We start from the raw sequence: 16363 nt of genomic DNA, 5'->3' as shown, positions 1-16363 counted from the left end.
CTTTTGAATTCTTATTTTTTAATTGAAATATAATCAATGTACAGTGTTGTACCAATCTATGCTGTCCAACACAGTGGCTCAGTTATATACATGTAGAATTAGGGTTTATCACAGGATATTGAATATCATTTCCTGTGCTGTACATATACAGTGGGACCTTGTTGTTTATCCATCCTGTATATGATAGTTTACACCTGCTAATCCCACACTTCCAGTCCTTCCCTCCACCCCCTTGGCACAAGGTTTGCCTTCTTAATTTCAGAATTCCTATCTTTTACTTATCAAACATTTTGAATTTCAAGACAGTGTCTCTGTGATGAATTTCAAAACCAAAATTTTGATTGAAATTCCCTGCATTTGACTGTTAGATCTCCCCAAAGTCTCAGTGGCCATGGTATATTTTTATTGGATGGAGGGGTAGGGAGTGATGATTAAGTTACAAAAAAAAAAAAAAGCTATTTCTTAGAATGATCAGCCTATTGATTTGGTTTATTCATCAAAATATTACCCCATTGTGATATGGACCACAGATTGAAAACAGAAGGAATATTTTGATAATGTGGCAATAATTTTTTAAAGCCCAGAATAGTAATAATAATAAACTAGAGAAGAAATGAGAGTGCCCTAATGTTGAGGATTTTGAAATGAAGAGACATTTTATGAATGAAACTTTGGATGGGTTGAAGGATAAGGCCAGAGTCACTATGCCAGATCCTGATGTCAGACTAATGTAGAAGGCCATGTATGGAAAATCAGTTCCAAGAATCAGAACTATTACTCACATGTGAACCATGTGTGCATATGCGGTAATATGTCTGATATGTACATACTATAGATGGCAGCAAGGTGGCTATCGTCAGTCACTGACTTGTGGGTATAGTAGGAGGAAAGATAGGTGAATCTCTTATATTGTCTCTTTATGGGTAAATTTCCATCCACAGGAAAATTGTTATTTAAGTAAGGCTGTAATGCCATGATCAGAAGAATTAGCTCAAAAAATGTTTTGAGTACTTGCCAGGGAGTATAATTTTGAGTTCAGTAGCATACGGTGCCTTTTGATAGCTTGTCCAAGACCAGCAATATCTGTAGGAGGATTATTTGAAAGACATGGACATAATTCTCAGTGAGGCTGCAGTTGTCATTTGGGATATTAAAAGTCTATATTGTGTGTGACTTTCCTATGCATTGTAGTATGTTAAAATCCCCAGACCTTGCTCAACAAACTGTGCCCACCTCCCATCATTGTAACAGTTAGCAGTTGCCCTCCCTCGGTTCCAAAGCCATACCCCACCCATGGCTAGGTACCACTGCTAGAAAATCTAAAATATACTAATTGACAACCTAGAGAACTGAGTACCCAAATAAATTATATAAGAAATCAACAGAATCCTAGTTAGTATTAATTTTTTTTTAAAAAATCATAGCTCTGTGAAACTTTTCAGTGTTTACCAAAAGGATATATATTTTAAAAATTGTATTGAAGTATAGTTGATTTACAATGTTGTGTTAATTTCTGCTTACAGCAAAGTGATTCAGTTACACACACACACACACACACACACACACACACACATATATATTCTTTTCCATTATGGTTTATCATAGAGTACTGAATATATTAATAGTTCTCTGTGCTTTACAGTAGGACTTCATTGTTTATCCGTCCTATATTTAATAGTTTGCATCTGCCCAAAGGGATATTTTTATCAATAGAATTAATCTCTGATCTTTCTGAGACAGTATTGTCTTCTGGTCTCAGTCACAGTTGGGTTTTGTGAGCAAATGGTTTCTTTTTTCCTTGTACATTCTGTGAAACTTGAAATTGCATCCATATTCCTATTGGCAGTTGGCAATCTCAGAGCCAAAAGTACTGGTCTACCTCTGGCATGAACACCAATGTGTTCCAATCTTATTAATGGCTTCTTGTTAGTTTCCTGTGATTAGTTACCTTTGGCTCATATATTTTCTACTTTTAATGGGATTTTATTTTGCTACTTTACAGGAACATGTATAAATGTCTTGAAGTTCTTTTTGGATCAAGGTAAGCTAACAATATGTACATACATTCACCTATATAATAAAGTTTATGTTGTGTAAAAGTTGTGGGATATAAATTTAAGCATATTTGTGATAGCCAAACAATTGTACTTTTTAATTACTAGCAACAGTTGGAAATTAAGATAAAACTTAATAGAAGAGCTAAATTAGGGAATTTAATTTTTATAACAGCACAGTTGTTTGTTTAATTTGCTAATTGTCTTTTCCTGGTACATAATCCTCATACATTAAAAATAGTGTAACTCCATGCTTAGTAGGAATCTTGTCAATTCTATTGCCTCCTGTAATTATCTAAATTTGAGCAGAGTCACAAACTTAAGGGATAAGATAATTTATACTGTGGCATGTGTTTGCTAATAATGTTAATTTATTATTTTCACAAATTATTATTTATATTTAAAATGAAATGTTGGCCTCATTATTTTTAGTCACTTATAGCTCTAGAACTTCAACAGCTGCAAAGATACACTACCTTTCCCTTGGAGGTGTTTGTAAACATTATTTCTGTTTAAGAGGTGGGAACATTTGTGGAAAGCAGCAACTGGGTGGTTAAAGGGTTAAAGTGAAGTCACTCAGTCGTGTCTGACTCTTTGTGACCCCATGTAGCCTACCAGGCTTCTCCGTCCATGGGATTTTCCAGGCAAGAGTACTGGAATGGGTTGCCATTTCCTTCTCCAGGCGATCTTCCCGACCCAGGGATCGAACCCAGGTCTCCCACATTGGAAGCAGACGCTTTACCCTCTGAGCCATCAGGGAAGCTCTTCCTCCTGTTGGAACACACTCTGAGCATGGTAAATTTTACTAACTTAATCACTACTGGCATGTACCATAAAACAGATGAATCATGTTGAAAATATAAATACTCAAGCAATAATACACGATGTAGTATGCTTAAATTAAATGTTCCTGAATGTCAGAATGCTTTTATTTACAAAGATCTCTGTGTCTTTGGTAGGAGACTGTTCGATATTGATTTGAAAATATAATGGTTCAAACTCTATACTGAATAATAATAATAAAAAAAAACCCCAAACCCCAAACTTCCCTTACAGCCTGGAAGTTAGGTGCTCAGAAACAGAAGAAAGAGAAAAGCAAAATATTTGAGCTAGAATTAGGCAAGACTTCGATCTGAAAATGTGCATGCATGTGTGTATGAATGCATGTGCACATGTGTGTATGAAAAAACACGTGTGCCTGCACAGGTTTTCTCTCATTGTCCCGCCACCTAACATTGAAATGGTGTCTTTGATTTGGACAGAAAGAACATGACTGAAAAATACAGCTTTGAAAATCCAAATTACAAGTTACAGGCTGTTATTAGGATGTTAGACTAGACGATGGCAGAGGGACAAGGCAAACAAGTCACAATGAAATTCAAGAAATAAAAAGATACGCTGCCAAGAGAGAACTCACTGAGCTGCTGACCCTGATTTTTTTCCCCCCTAATAAAGTGATTTTTGAGAGGCTGCTCAGCCAGCAAGGTAAACCATTCTCACGATTTAAAAGTGCCAGTCATCTGTAAAGCCTGAAACCGAGACAGAAGGAAATTTGTGATGAACAATAGGATTGTCACTTAAAAGTCAGAAGATAAGAGAGAGAGACAATGGAGCTCCTATAGCCAAGTTAATTAATTAGGGGCTTGGACTCTACTTCTGGATTTTCCTTCTCCTGAAGCTTCTCTCTTCTCTCCTTGGCTGCCTTTTCACCATTAAATGGCAAAAAAAAAAAAAGAAAGGAAAGAAAGGAATATACTAACCAAGCCTATATTGTAACAGTGGTTGGCCCAAAGCAGTGCAATTCAAAGGTAGAACAAAATAGTCAAGTTTTGCTGTTTATCTTTCTAGTTCAAATTTTCATAATCAGATAATGACCACTTAATCATCTGTCAATCGGTTGAATATAAGTGCAGCACTTGTGTGTGCAAGTGTGGGTTTGAAGCCTAGCTGGGATGTCTGCAAGTTGAATTGACCTATTTTCTTAGAAATAAGGACAGCCAGTGAAGCAGAATCTATCAAGGTGGGGTTGATAGACAAATTACCCAATTGGACAGATGTATTTGTGTGTATGGACATTAGAATGGGGAACAGCATTAATCATTCTGCTTGTGTCACTCACCCTGAAAAATCTTTGGATATGCTATGGTAATTTTAAAACAGTAATGATCATTTTTAAGGTAAGTATGTAATTTTTGAGCAGTTATAGATTTACAGAATTACTGAAAAGACAGTGCAGAAAGTTTTCATATACCCCATGTCCAGTTTCACCTATTAGCATCTTACATTAAGATGGTATATTTGCCCATTAATAAGCCAGTATGCATGTATAATCATTAACTAAATTCCATACTTTATTCAGATTTCCTCAGTTTTTCTCTAATGTCCATCATCTGTTTTAAGATCCCTTCCAGGATACCACATTACATTTAGAGGCCATGTCTCCTTAGACTCCTGTAGGTTGTCATGATTTTTCAGACTTTGCTTATTTTAGATGACCTCGCCAGTTTTTAGGGTTCCTGGTGAGGTATTATGTGGAATGTCCATCAGTTTGGATGTGTTTGATGTTTTTTCATGATGATACTGGGGTAGTTTTTTTTTTGGAAGGAAGATCATGGAGGTAAAGTGTCTTTCTCATCATATTATATCATAAGTACATGCTGTGAACATGGCTTCTCATTGTTTATGTTGACCTTGATCACCTGGCTGAAGGAGTATTTGTGTTTTTTCCATTGTAAAGTTAGTCTCTTTTCCTTCTTTTTGCATATTGTCCTCTTTGGATGAACATCACTATGAGTAACATGTACTCGAGTGCTCTGCTTCCTTAAGGGCTGTGTATCTACATAAACTCTGGAATTCTTCTCCTTGGTAGATGAACTGTCCCCCTTTATTAAGTCCTTTATTTATATCAGTGTAGATTCATAGATATTTATATTATAATTGGGATGACAAACCAGTACTACTTTATTTTGTTGTTCAGATTGTTTCAGTTCATTGTTGTGACTGTGGGGTGGTTTTTTTTTCTTTTTTTTTTTTTGAGCATTTGTAAGTATTCTGGCACTATGAGATGCTCCAGGCTCATGTGGTGGGCTGACTGATTTTTTAAAAATATTGAACCCAACCTTGCACACCTGTAATAAATCCCACTTGGCTGTAGTGTATGTAGTTATTTTTTGATTTGCTAATACTTTGTTGAAGATTTTTGCATATATGTTAGTGAGATACTAGTTTGTTTTGCTTTCCTGTTAATTTCCATGAAATTAAAAGATGCTTGCTCCTTGGAAGAAAAGCTATGACCAACCTAGACAGCATATTAAAAAGCAGAGACATTACTCTGCCAACAAAGGTCTTTCTAATCAAAGCAATGGTTTTTCCAGTAGTCATGTATGGATGTGAGAGTTGGACTATAAAAGAAGCTGAGCACCGAAGAATTGATGCTTTTGAACTGTGGTGTTGGAGAAGACTCTTGAGAGTCCCTTGTACTGCAAGGAGATCCAACCAGTCCATCCTAAAGGAAATCAGTCCTGAATATTCATTGGAAAGACTGACGCTGAAGCCGAAACTCCAATACTTTGGCTACCTGATGTGAAGAAGTGACTCATTGGAAGAGACCCTGATGCTGGGAAAGATTGAAGGTGGGAAGAAAAGGGGACGACAGAGGATAAGATGGTTGGATGGCATCACTGATTCAATGACCATGAGTTTGAGCAAGCTCTGGGAGTTGGTGATGGACAGGGAAGTCTGGCATGCTGCAGTCCATGGGGTTGTGAAGAGCCGGACACGACTGAGCGACTGAACTGAACTGAATGTCATCTGGTCCATAGTTTTCATTTTATATAATGTCATCTTGTTCTTAGGGAAATGATGGCCTCATAGAATGAGTTAGGAAGTGTTCCCTCCCTCTGGGAAATATTGGTATAAATTTTTCCTTAAATGCTTGGTTGAATTTATCAGTAAACCATCTGGACCTGGTGACTTCTTTTCTTTTTGAAGACTATTTTATTCATTCACTTGCTTTAATGACTCATCTAAACAGGTTTGTATCTATTTCTACTTGTGTGAGTTTTGGTAGTTTATGTGTTTCAAAGAATTGGTCCATTTCATCTAAATGATCAAATTTGTGGACACAGAATTGTTCACAATTTTCCTATATTATCCTTTTATGTCCAGAGAACAGTAGGGATGACCCCTCTTTCATTCCTAGTGTTGGTAACCTGTGTATTTTTTTTTTCCTTGGTTAACTTGGCTAGAGGTTTAAGAATTAAACTTTTTTTTCCCCTAAGAACCAGGTTTTGGTTTTGTTGATTTTTAAAATCTATTTTCCAGTTTTCAATTTCATTGATTTATGCTCTCAGTTTTATTATTTAATTCTGCTTTCTGTAGGCATAAATTGCTCTTATATCTACAGTTTCCTAAAGTGAAAGCTTAGGTTTTTGTGTTTTTATCTTGTTTCTTTTCTAATGTATGCATGTAATGGTATAAATTTCTTTTTTAAACCCTGCTTTTGCTGCCTCTTGAAACTTTTGCTAAGTTGTATTTTCATTTTTACCATCTGAGCCGTGTGGGAAGCCTCTCAGATGGTAAAAATGGGGGGCTTTGCATGGTAAAAATGAAAATACAACTTTGAAAATATTTAAAAATTTCTCTTGGGACCATTCTGTGACCCATGTGGTATTTAAAAGTCTGTTGTTTCTATTTCAAAATATTTGAGGATTTTTCCAGCTATCTTTGTTACTTATTTCTAGTTTAATTCCACTGTGGTCTGATAACATACTTTGTATGACTTTTATTCTTTTAAATTTGTTAAGGTGTGTATTGTGATCCAGAATGTGGTCTTTCATGGTGAATGTTTTTGTAAGCTTGAGAAAAATGTGTATTTTGCCATTGTTAGAGTTTTTTATGGATGTCAATTAGATTGTTGATTGATAGTACCATTCAAGTCAACTATATTCTTACTGATTTTTCTGCCTACTCAATCTAGCAATTATTGAAAGGGGAGGTGGGGGCTGAAGTCTCCAACTATAGTAGGGTTTTCTTTTATTATCCTTTCAATTTTATTGAGTTTTGCCTCATTATTTTGATGTTTTATTGTTAGGTACACACATGTTTAGGAATGTTATATCTTCTTAGAACATTGATCCTTGATTATTATGCAGTGCCTGTTTTTATCCCTGATACTTTTCCTTGTTCTGAAATCTGCTTGGTTTAAAATTCATAAAGCTACTCCAACTTACTTTCTTTTGATTAAAGGTGCATCTTTTTTATCCCTTTATTTTTATCCTATCATTTTTGTTTAAAAAGTATCTTTTTTTGTAGGCAGTATCTAATTGGGTCTTGTTTTGTATCTAGTATGGCAATCACTGTCTTTTAACTGTTGCATTTAGACCATTCACATTAAAATAATTATTAATATATGTGAGCTAATATTACCTACATTTGTAACTTTTGCTTATTACCAGAGGTTTCTTTTCTGCCTCCTCTGATTTTAATTGAGCATTTTATAAAATTCAGTTTTTTTTTTAGAATTCAGTTTTTATGTCCTCTATTAGTGTAGCAATTATATGTCTTTAAGAAATTTTTAGTGGTTGCCTTACAGTTAAAAATATTCATTTTTAACTGATATAAGTATGCCTTCAGATAACAATATTGCATTTCTTGTGTAGTGCAGACACCTTATGACAATGTATTCATAATTCCTCCCTTCCATCCCCTGGGATATTTTTTATCCATATGCTGTAATCACACAATTCATTGTTACTATTATAACTTTAAGCAGAAAGATATATATTAGATCAGTTGAAAAAGACATTTATTTAGCTTCATTTATTCCTTTTATGATGTTCTTCCCTTCTTTGTGTAGAGGTAAGCTTCTGATTTCAAAGATTTTCTTTAGGCAGAAGGAAAATTACCATTTCTTGCAGGACAGAATTCTCTTACTTGTTGCTTGTCTGAGACAGCCTTTAATTTTCTTCATTAAAAAAAGGTTTTTTTTTTTTTTGGAGTATAGTTGCTTTACAATGTTGTGCTAGTTCCTACGGTACAGTAAAGTAAATCAGCTCTCATATACATATATCCTCTCTTTTGAATTTCTATCCCGTTTAGGTCACCACAGAAGAGTAAACAGAGTTCCCTGTGCTATACAGTAGGTTCTCATTAGTTATCTATTTTCAGCATGGTATCAATAGTGTCAATCCCAATCTCCCAATTCATCCCACCCCTCCTTTCCCCTTGGTTTCTGTATGTTTGTTCTGTATGTCTATATCTATATTTCTGCTTTGTAAGATTATCTACACCAATTTCTTCAAATTGCACATATATACTTTAATATACGGCATTTGTTTTTCTCTTTCTGACTTACTTCACTCTGTATGATAGTCTCTAGTTCTATCCATATCTCTACCAATGATGTGATTTTGTTCCTTTTTATAACTGAGTAATATTCCATTGTATATAGGTACCACATTTTCTTTATCCATTCCTCTGTTGATGGACATTTAGGTTACTTCCATGTCCTGGCTATTGTAAATAGTGCTGCAATGAACATTGGGGTGCATGTGTCTTTTTGAATTACAGTTTTCTCTGGATGTATGCCCAGCAGTAGGATTGTTGGGTCACATGGTAGTTCTATTTTTTTTTTTTTAATTTTTATTATTATTATTATTTTTTTTTTTCCAGTGGGTTTTGTCATACATTGATATGAATCAGCCATGGATTTACACGTATTCCCCATCCCGATCCCCGCTCCCACCTCCCTCTCCACCCGATTCCTCTGGGTCTTCCCAGTGCACCAGGCCGGAGCACTTGTCTCGTGCATCCCACCTGGGCTGGTGATCTGTTTCACCATAGATAGTATACATGCTGTTCTTTTGAAATATCCCACCCTCACATTCTCCCACAAAGTTCAAAAGTCTGTTCTCTATTTCTGTGTCTCTTTTTCTGTTCTGCATATAGGGTTATCGTTATCACCTTTCTAAATTCCATATACATGTGTCAGTATGCAGTAATGTTCTTTATCTTTCTGGCTTACTTCACTCTGTATAATGGGCTCCAGCTTCATCCATCTCATTAGGACTGGTTCAAATGAATTCTTTTTCATGGCTGAGTAATATTCCATGGTGTATATGTACCACAGCTTCTTTTTTGCTTTTTAAGGAACCTCTACACTGTTCTCCATAGTGGCTGTATCAATTTACATTGCCACCAATAGTGTAAGAGGGGTTCCCTTTTCTCCACACCCTCTTCAGCATTTATTGTTAGTAGATTTTGTGATAATGGCCATTCTGACCAGTGTGAGGTGATACCTCATTGTAGTTTTGATTTGCATTTCCCTAAAAATTAATGATGTTGAACATATTTTCATGTGTTTGTTTGGCCATCTGTATGTCTTCTTTGGAGATACATTTATTTAGGTCTTCCACTCAATTACTGACTGGGTTATTTTTGGGGGTGGGGTGGAAAGAGGAGTCTTATTTCCAAACCCACAGGACAAAGGTCTAAGGTCCCTTTTTCCCAGCATCCCACCCAACCCACCCAGAATTCCAGGGGAAGGTTTTCAACTCCCCTGGACAGTGTTTTCCAGCTTCACACTCTTGGCTGCTTCTCCAGACAGCTCCCAGAAACTCCCAAACTCCAGTTTAGAGTTGTTACAGTTGCCCAAGTTGGCAATTTTCTCTTCTAGCCCACAGTTGCTCAGCATGAGTTGCTCAGCAGCTGCTGGGTGATCAGGACCCTTAGCTTGGAGGGGTTCAGCGACTCCTTCCCACTGTCCACCAGATACTGGTGGCAGTTCTTGATCAGGGTCTCACTGGTCTTCTCCACGTCACTGAATTCCTGGGCATCCTCAGAGTTGAGTGACCAACAGTGTCCCATGGTGCTCGATGCATTCTGTCCTGTGGTGAGAGTTTTATCCTATAGCCAGCCCCAGAGAAGCTGATGGCTCATGATCTGCTAACAGTCACTGAGAAAGGACTGGAGGTGATTGGGTTGTTTTTTGATAGTGAACTGCATGAGATGTGTGTCTATTTTGGAGATGAATCTTTTGTCATTTGCTTCATTTGCGGATATTTTCTCAATTCAGAGGATTGTCTTTTCATCTTATTTAGGATTTCCTTTGCTGTGCAAAAGCTTTTAAGTTTAATTAGATCCCATTTGTTTATATTTGCTTTTATTCTCATTACTCTAGCAGGTGGGTCAAAAAAGATATTGCTGCAATATATGTCAGTATTCTGCCTGTTTTCCTCTGAGAGATTTATAATGTCTGGCCTTACATTTAGATCTTTAATCCATTTTGAGTTTATTTTTCTATATGTTATTAGGGAGTGTTCTAATTTCATTCTTTTACATGTAGCTTTCCATTTTTTTTCCAGCAACACTTATTAAAGAGACCATCTTTCCTCCATTATATATTCTTGCCTCTTTTGTCATAGATTAAATGACCATATATGGCCTTTATTATGTTGAGGTGTGAGGGTTTATATCTGGGCTTTATATCCTGTTCCATTTATCTTTATTTCTGTTTTTGTGCCATTACTATACTGTCTTGATCACTGTAGCCCTGTAGTATAGTCTGAAGTCAGAGAGGCTGATTTGATTACTCTAGCTTCATTTTTTCATTTTTTCCCCTCAAGATTGCTTTTGCTATTCTAGGTCATTTTTTGTTTCCATACAAATTGTAAAATCATTTGTGCTGGTTTCGTGAAAAGTACCATTGGTAATTTTATTGGGGTTGTATTGCATCTGTAGATTGCTTTGATTAGTATAGCCACTTTCACAATATTTATTCTTCCAATTCAAAAACATGGCATATCTCTGGATCTGTTTATGTTGTCTTTTATTTCTTTCATCAGTATCTTATCGTTTTCTACATATAGGTCTTTTGCCTCCTTAGGTAGGTTACTCCTAGGTATTTTATTTTTTTGTTGCAGTGGTAAATGGGATCATTTCCTTAGTTTCTCTTTCTGATCTTTTGTTGTTAGCTTTAAGAATGCAAAAGATTTCTGTGTATTCATTTTGTAACTTTACTAGATTTTCAACTTTACTAAATTCATTGATTCACTCTAGTAGTTTTCTGGTGGCATCTTTTAGGATTTTTTATGTATAGTATCATGTCATGTGAAAACAGTGACAGTTTTACTGCTTCTTTGCCAATCTGGATTCCCTTTATTTCTTTTTTTTCTCTGATTGCCATGGCTAGGAGTTCCAAAACTATGTTGAATAATAGTGGTGAGAGTGGGCACCCTCGACTTATTCCTGATCTTAGAAGAAATGCTTTCAGCTTTTCACCATTGAGAATGTTTGTTGTGGGTTTGTCCTACCTGAGGTAGGACAACCTACCTATTATGTTGAGGTAGGTTCCCTGTAGGCCCACTTTCTGGAGGGTTTATTTTTTAATCATAAATGCATATTGAATTTTGTCTAAAACTTTTCCTGCATCTTTTGAAATGATCATATGGTTTTTATTCTTCAATTTGTTAATATGGTGTATCACACTGATTGATTTGCATATATTGATGAATCCTTGTATCCCTGGAGTAAATACCACTTGATCATGGTATATGATCCTTTTAATGTGTTGTTGCATTTGGTTTGCTAGTATTATGTTGAAGATTTTTGCATTCTATGTTCATCAGTGATATTGGCTTGTAATATTTTTTTGTGGCATCTTTGTCTGGTTTTGGTATCAGGTGATGGTGGCCTCACAGATTGAGTTTGGGAGTGTTCCTCCCTCTGTAGTTTTTGGGAAGAGTTTGAGAAGAATAGGTGTTGTTAGCTCTTCTGTAAACATTTGATGGAATTTGTCTGTGAAGTCATCTGGCTCTGGGCATTTTATTATTGAAAAGTTTTTAGTCACAGTTTTAATTTCAGTACTTGTGATTGATCTGTTAATATTTTCTATTTCTTCCTGGTTCAGTCTTCTTTTTTTCCTGGTTCAGTCTTAAAAGGTTGTACTTTTCTAAGATTTGTCCATTTTTTCTGTTTTATTAGCATATAGTTGCTTGTAATAGTCTCTTACGACTTTTTGTATTTCTGCAGTGTCAGTTGTAGCTTCTCCTTTTTCATTTCCAGCTTTATTGATTTGAGTCCTCTCCCCTTCTTTTTTCTTGATGAATCTGGCTAAAGTTTTATTGGTTTTGTTTATCTTCTGAAAGAACCAGCTTTAAGTTTTATTGATCTTTACTGTTGTTTTTTTCATTTCTATTTCATTTATTTCTGCTCTGATCTTTATGATTTCTCTCCTTCTATTAACTTTGAGTTTTGTTTGTTCTTTCTTGAGTTTCTTTAGGTGTAAGGTTAGACTGTTTGAGATTTTTCTTGTTTATTGAGGTAGGATTGTATTGCTAGAAATTTCACTTAAGAACTGCTTTTGCTGCATCCCATAGGTTTTGGATTGTCTTTTTTAAAAAAATATTTATTTATTTGTTTGGCTGCATCAGGTCTTAGTTGCGGCATGCAGGCTTGGTTGCAGTTGCCCTACAGCATACTGGATCTTAGTTCTCCAACCAAGGATCGAACCTGCACCCCCAGCATTGGAAGGCAGATACTTCCCTGGACCACTAGGGAAGTCCCAGGTTGTCATGTTTTCTTTGTCATTTGTTTTTAGGTATTTTTTTATTTCCTCTTTGATTTCTTAAATGATCTCTCAGTTACTTAGTAGCATAATTTTTAGCTTCCATGTGTTTGTGTGTTTTTACAGTTTTTTTCCCCTGTAATACATTTCTAATCTCATAGCACTGTGGTCAGAAAGGATGCTTGATGCAATTTCAATTTTCTTAAAATTACCAAGGCTTGACTTGTGGCCCAAGATGTGATCTATTCTGGAGAATGTTCTGTGTGCACTTGAGAATAAAGTGTATTCTGCTGCTTTTGGATGGAATGCCCTATAAATTAAGTTTATTTGGTCTAATGTATCATTTAAGGCCTATGTTTCCAGAGTAATTTTCTGTTTGGATGATCTATCCATTAGTGTAAGTGGAGTGTTAAAGTCTCCCAGTATTATGGTTTTGCTGTAGGTTTCCCCTTTTATGGCTGTTAGCATTTGCTTTATGTATTGAGGTGCTCCTATGTTGAGTGCATATTTATAATTGTTATATCTTCTCGGATTGATCCCTTAATCATTATGTTGTGTCTTTCCTGGTCTCTTGTAACAGTTTTTATTTTACAGTCTGTTTTATCTGATATGATAAAACAATCCCGCTTTCTTTTGATTTCCATTTACATGGAATATAATTTTCCGTCCCTTCAGTTTCAACCTGTGTCCCTAGGTCTGAAGTGGGTCTGTTGTAGACAACATGTATATGGGTCTTGTTTTTCTTTCCATTTAGCCAGTCTGTGTCTTTTAGTTGTAGCATTTAATGTATTTATATTTAATTATTGATATGTATGTTCTTATTATTACCATTTTCTTAATTGTTTGGGGGTTTGTTTTCATTGGGTCTTTTTCTTCTCTGTATTTCCTGCCTAGAGAAGTTCTTTTAGCATTTGTTGCAAAACTTGTCTGATAGTCCTGAATTTTCTTAACTTTTGCTTTCTGTAAAACTTTATTTCTCTGTCAAATCTGAATGAGAACTTTACTGGGTAGATTAATTGCTAGTTCATTTTTGAAGGCAGAGAAGGCAATGGCACCCCACTCCAGTACTCTTGCCTGGAAAATCCCATGGATGGAGGAGCCTGTTGGGCTGCAGTCCATGGGGTCGTGAAGAGTTGGACATGACTGAATGACTTCACTTTCACTTTTCACTTTTATGCATTGGAGAAGGAAATGTCAACCCACTCCAGTGTTCTTGTCTGGAGAATCCCAGGGATGGGGGAGCCTGGTGGGCTGCCGTCTATGGGGTCGCACAGAATCGGACATGACTGAAGCGACTTAGCAGTAGCAGCAGCATTTTTGAAGGATAATTTTGCTGGATATATATTGGTGGTTATTTTCTTTTAACAATGAAAATATTTCACTTTACTCTTTTCTTGTTTTCATGGGTTCCTATGAGAGGTCAAATGTAATATATATTTTTTGTTGCTCTAGAGGTGTTTTTATTGCTAAATTTCTCTTAAGTTTCCCTTATTGTTAGGTTTTCTCTTTGTCTTTGGTTTCCTACAGTTTGAATAGGATATGCCTAGGGGTGTGTGTGTGTGTGTGTGTATGTGTGTGTGTGTGTCTACCTGTCTGTGTGTGTATGTGTGCGTGCGTGTGTGTGTGTGTGTGTGTGTGTTTCCCTGCTTGGTGTTCTCTGAGCTTCTTAGATCAAACTTGCTGTCATTAATTTCAGAAATTTCTTAGGCATTATTATTTGAAAAATTTATTCTGCTGTGTTCTCTTTCTTCTCCTTTTGGTATTCCAATTACACAAGTTGTATCTTTTGAAATCCCCCCCAGTTCTTGGATTTTTTTTAAACTTTATTTTTTGGGGGGGACTTCCCTGGTGGTTTAATGGTTAAGATGTGGTGCTTCCAAGGCAAGTCATGTATGTGGGTATGATCCCTGGTTGGAGAAGTTAAGATCCCACATGCCATGTGGCATGGCCAAAAAATAGGAGAAAAAAAATAAAAAGTCTTTAAAAAAATAGAAAATTTTTTTCTGTTTGCATTTCAGTTTGGAAAGTTTCTATTGACCTTCAAGCTTACTGATTCCTGCCCTGTTTTGAGTCTAGTGGAGTCCATTGAAGGCATTACCTGTGTCCCTTGCAGTGGTTTTGGTTTCCAGCATTTCTTATTGATTCTTTACATATCTCTTTTTACATTACTCATCTGTTCCTACTTGTTGTCTATTCTTTCCATGAGCATGCTTATCCTAATAGTTATTGTTATATTTTAAATACCCTGTCAGGTATGTCCTTCTGTATCACATCTGAATCTGGTTCTGATGCTTCCTTTGTCTCTTCAGATAGGTTTTCTTGCTTTTTAACATGACTTGTACTTTTTAAATTAAAAGTTGGATATGTTGCATTGAGTAATAGGCATTGAGGTAGAAAGGCCTCTGGTGTGGGGATTTGGGTTAATCTGGATAGAAACTGGGTTTTGTTTCCTGTTTGCAATGGCTTTAGGTGCCAGAAGCTTCAAAATTCCTCTAGTGTCTTTGCTTTTGTCTTCCCTGTTGACTTTGGACTTCCCCGAGCCTCAGAGAAGATGTATTTCAGCTCTTGCAGTGTCAATCTACTATATTATACCACAGCTCTGGTGGTATAATGATAAGGTGTGGAGGTGGTGAAGCTTTTTTATAATCTTCCAATGAAATCTCAGTCTTTTAGTGAACCTGTGACTCTGACCTATGATCATCACAAATGTTCCTTCTCATCTAGCTTTCCCCCTTCCCAGTTATGTGAGGTAGGAATGCTAGAGAGGGGCTAATGAGAATATCTGGGATAAGGCATTGGTAAAATCTTTTTCCCTGAAAACTAGGCCTTTGTTATGCAGAAGGCTCTGGACACATTGTACTAAGATTAATGCTCTCCCTTCCTGAGGCATGAGGGGATATTTCTTGGCTCTTCATCTTGAGAACCTAGTGGGAATCCTGGAGATAAAGCCCATGGAAGTGTGGAGCCCCTCTTGACTATAGCCCCCAGGAGTTGTTCTGTCTCAGGCTTGTGCACACTGATTCTGACAGTCCACCCAAATCACTTGTGACTGTTCTAACAAGCTTATGGCTCCAGGGGCATCTATTTCAGGTAAGCAGGTTGTGGCTGTGCCCGTCTTGATTTGCCTGTCTCTCCAGACTTCATCCTGATGGTTTACCTTGAAAACCCCATTCTCTGACAGGTTCCAGACAAGTCATTGATTTTTAGTTTGTCCAGCTTTTTCTTGTAAGGATAAGAGTTCTAAGCTCTTTACATGCCAGATCTGAAACTGGGACACATAAAATGATTATTTTTGAGAATGACATTATCACAAGTCTTAACATGTCAGAAAGATATTTTCCTATTTCACAGATAAACAAATGGGGCTTCAGTGAGGTTGAGTTATATGTCCAGGATGCTATGTCTGCAGATGTAAATGGTTCTAAAATCTCTATATGCTTTAGTTTCTTTGAAAATAGCTAATAAACCATATGTATATACTTACATATTTATAAACATTTTTACAAGGATGTTATTTATTTTTATTTTTGGCTGCACTGGGTGTTTGTCGCTTTGCATGGGCTTTCTCTAGTTGTGGCAAGCAGGGCTACTCTTTGTTGTGGTGCTTGAGCTTCTCGTGGTGGTGGCTTCTCTTGTTGCGGAGCATGGGCACTAGGGCATATGGGCTTCAGTAGTTGTGGTGCAGGGATTTAGTTGCTCCGTGGCGTGTAAAATCTTCCCAGACTGGAGATTGAACCCATGTTTC

At 36.4% G+C, this 16363-nt stretch overlaps 1 pseudogene; it reads right to left on the bottom strand.

The window, feature by feature from the left end:
• Window positions 1–9603: 9603 nt before the first annotated feature.
• LOC133052052 (protein S100-A14-like) lies at window positions 9604–9920 on the bottom strand (annotated as a pseudogene).
• Between the last annotated feature and the right edge of the window lie 6443 nt (window positions 9921–16363).

The sequence above is a fragment of the Dama dama genome, chromosome X, assembly GCF_033118175.1.
Source record: "Dama dama isolate Ldn47 chromosome X, ASM3311817v1, whole genome shotgun sequence".
Classification (NCBI taxonomy): Eukaryota; Metazoa; Chordata; class Mammalia; order Artiodactyla; family Cervidae; genus Dama; species Dama dama.
Note: the sequence above shows the minus strand (reverse complement) of the source record. Positions and strands in the feature narration are given on the sequence as shown.